This window comes from Orbicella faveolata, unplaced genomic scaffold (genome assembly GCF_042242905.1).
Source record: "Orbicella faveolata isolate gen_17 unplaced genomic scaffold, um_ofav_v1 contig_34, whole genome shotgun sequence".
NCBI lineage: Eukaryota > Metazoa > Cnidaria > Anthozoa > Scleractinia > Merulinidae > Orbicella > Orbicella faveolata.
In genome coordinates, this window is record NW_028301563.1 from 19,838,484 (window position 1) to 19,842,500 (window position 4,017).

The following is a 4,017-nucleotide window of genomic DNA, read 5'->3' on the forward strand; positions in this document are numbered from 1 at the left end:
GGTGACAAGAAAACCATGCTTGTAGCGGCTGTCCACATGGCTATGATAGTGCAGGAGTAGCTTTGTGTTTGTCAGCTTAACGTAATGAAATGCTGTGTATTCAAGATGTTAAACCAGCACTAAATTCTCTTCGTGCTAAAGTATACATGTAATTAGCTTAGCACTCTTTTATGCAAATTCGCTTCAACTTACCCTCTTCACAAACCGCATTTTAACATTAATTATGTAACCTTGATAATGGCGCAAGATGCACCGAAACGTCGGTTTCTATTACTTATAATTCTTGTCTCGTGGGCATTTTGAAGAAGGTATTACGAGACTTCATAAGTTATGATAATCAGGTCTCTACGGACTGTCACAATTAGTTTATTTAGCCTCGACGTTAAACATTCCCAAGGAAATCGCATCAGTTTTAAAAGCAAAACTATTTAGTTATCTGTGGAACAACAAAAAAGATAAAGTTAAAAGGGAGGGCCTTTACCAAGACATCCATAAAGGCGGATTGCGTATTGTAGACACAGAAATCATGCTCAAGTTTCTAAAACTGGACTGGATACCTAGACTTTTGACACCAGGAAATCCAAATTGGAAAACAATCCCAGGTTACTATCTAAGAAGAGTACCTAAGCTAACCTCACTGCCGGTGTTCTATGGAAATATTCCAAAATACTTTAGAGAATTAAAAACTATGTATAATCATAATCAACACCAAAATGTCATTTCCGCTGATCTCTCGAATACGCGAGTCGGGTCTACAAGTGCGCGCGGGATCCTTTCTTGGACAGTGGCTAGTAATGGAACCTATTCGTTTTAACTGGTATCTTTTAGGGGTCTAAGGAAGCTCACGCAACGTCCACATTAGTCTCCCTTAGGAGTTAAATTCAAAATTTCCGACGAGCATACCTTGCCTTTTCATGTGGAAGTTCCCCCCCCCCCCCCGGGGGGATTCCAAATGTCTAACGGAAGTGAAGGAGTGAAGGAGTGAAGGATTGAAGGAGTGAAGGAGTGAAGGAGTGAAGGAGTGAAGGAGTGAAGGAGTGAAGGAGTGAAGGAGTGAAGGAGTGAAGGAGTGAAGGAGTGAAGGAGTGAAGGAGTGAAGGAGTGAAGGAGTGAAGGAGTGAAGGAGTGAAGGAGTGAAGGAGTGAAGGAGTGAAGGAGTGAAGGAGTGAAGGAGTGAAGGAGCGAAGGAGTGAAGGAGTAAAGGAGTGAAGGAGTAGGTAGGTAGGTAAGTAAGACTTTATTTTACGAGGGTAACATTTGACAGTATTAAAACTGATAACCTAATGGCCCTCAAAAATTAAAATTTTAGAAAAAGAAAGAAATAGTACAATCGTAACAATATTAAAAATAATTAAAATAAAATAATTAAGCCTACATACATCGTAAAATATTTATAAAATGTGATTATTTACAAATTTTAAAAAAATTTACAGGAATAGTTTGCTAAGAATTTGATTATCTAAAATTATTTTAAAAAGGGAGCGCTTAAAATTTTTTACACTGGTACTCTGTTTGATGTCCACACTTAATTTTTTCCATTCTTTTGTGCTCGCACAGCAAACGTTCGACCCCCTTCAGTAATTCTCTTAAATCGCGGGCACATTAAGTTTATATTACAAAAACGGGTTGATCTATTATGAGTGTCAGAGTTTCTGATAAGTAAATCATTTATATATTCCGGGGTATTGCCATTCAGCCTTTTGTAGGTTAGAGCGCATCGATTTATATATGATTCAGCATAAAAGGGAACCCACTTTAAGGTGTTAAATATTAAGCCGACAGAAGGTGCTGTTCTTTCGGCATCGAGGATAATTCTAGCCGCACGTTTTTCAAGACGCAGGACTTTCAAAAGATTTTCTTTACTGAAAGAAGTCCAAATCGTACTACCGTAAAGCATTTCAGGTTTAATGATCGTAGAGTAGTATATGTCTCGTTGATTGCGTTTCAAATAAGGACTTACGTGACGAAGGAGTCCAATACGTTTCGCCAACATTTTGCATAACTCCTCAATCTGGCGATTAAATGAAAGATCCTGATCTAACGTTACCCCGGGCCAAGAAGTTTGAAATCAGTAACATGTTCAATATTACTTTCATTCAAGTTAATATCTACTGAGGTAGAGGCGACAAGGTTCCGCAAACGTTTGCCTGTTACCAGCATGGACTTCGTTTTCTGAGAGTTAATAAACATTTTGTTTCGTGCCGACCACTCATCTAAACGTTTGAGATCTTGATTGAGAGCCTGTGTCAGAGGAGAAACATTTTCCCAGCTAGAGCATTTTGATAGAGTTGTATCATCAGCATAAACATCCAGTGTTGAATCACGTATACTTAAAGGCATGTCATTTACAAACAATAAGAAGAGAGTGGGTCCTAAGATTGATCCTTGAGGCACTCCTTGTAACAACTGCTTACTGGTGGAACAGCAGCCATTTATACGCACATATTGTTTTCTTCCAGTGAGATATGACCCAAACCACTTTAATGATAAATCGTTGGCCCCATAAATAGATAGCTTCTTAAGTAAAAGCTCGTGATTTATTACATCGAAAGCCTTTCTAAAATCGACAAAAGCTAAGCCAGTAACCATATCATTATCCATATTAAAGAGCAGTTCGTCAGTTAATTTAATCAGCGCCGTTTCCGTGGAATGATTTGGTCGAAAAGCTGACTGGAGGTTGTATAGCAAATCACAGCTGTGTAGGTGTTTGCAGAGAGATGTTGCAACGTGTCGTTCAAGTATCTTCGAAGGAACAGGTAATACAGAAATTGGTCGATAGTTGCTTGTGTCTTCACGAGAGCCATTTTTAAACAAGGGAGTGACTTGAGCGGTTTTCCATGTCGATGGAAAACATCCAGTAGAGATGGAAAGATTCATAAGGCGACAAAGGGGGTGGACCAGAACAGAAGCCGCTAACTTAAGAACCTTCGCACTAAGGCCGTCACATCCAATCGCCTTACTTGAAGGGATCTTGTTAATGAGATCAAGCATCTGCGCCTCAGTAATAGGTGGTAATAGGTGGAGTGAGGGAGTGAAGGAGTGAAAGCAGTGATTATCGAGTGTCCTGCAGTGTCTCTCAAGTAAATTTAGGTTACAGGTACATTCCTCAAACTCTAGCAGCATTTAACATAGAGCCAGGTTTTTTTCTGTGTAGACCGTACAACGAAAATGGACAAGAAAAGTGCGACGGACAAACAAAGGAAATCAACAGTTGCGTTCAAGCGACGTCGATCACAATTAAACAAACACAAGATTTCAGAAACCTCTAAAAAAGAGGCCAAAGAAGGTACCATGTATGAAAGTGACATTGGCCTAAACCTAAACTCTACTGCGACAGCAGTGGACTTGAACAATTCTGAACTTTCAGTCACTGAACTTTACGGCATAAACGCTGCTATCACGAAACAACATCAAGAACAGTACGAAAATGCAGTTCCGAAATACACTTCGAGACCCACAGTTCAAAAGGAAAAATTTGATGACAGTAAATTTTATCACTTTGTTTTATTTGACATCGAGACAAATTCAACGGGAAAATCAGCAGAAGTCAGTGCAAGCTCGCTGCCGTGGATAGGTCAGACAAACAATTCTCGTGCTATGATTCTACCAAACAGATACATAGATTCTCACGCGTCCAAGGTCAACAAACTTACAGTTAAAACTGTCAATGGAATCCGTCGACTTTTTAAAGATAATCGACCCGTAGAAGCCTTTGAGTTATCGCAAGCACTTAGGTAGTTCTCAACTTTTTGAGGGCCAGCAAAGATTCAGCAGGTATCAAAAAAACAGGTATCAAAACACAGGTATCAAAAACTGTGTTCAGCCACCTTAGGCGATTGTAGAATAATGGTGGCAGTGATCATATGGAAAGCAAACTTCAGAGGATTCAAGAACCAAATTATCATCCATTGCACGCTCTTAACTTTATTTTAGGGACAACTGAGGCGTGCAGTATGTGCATGAAGCAATATGGTAGCGCAAAAGTAAAGTTTCGCAAAATGTACCATATATAGTTTG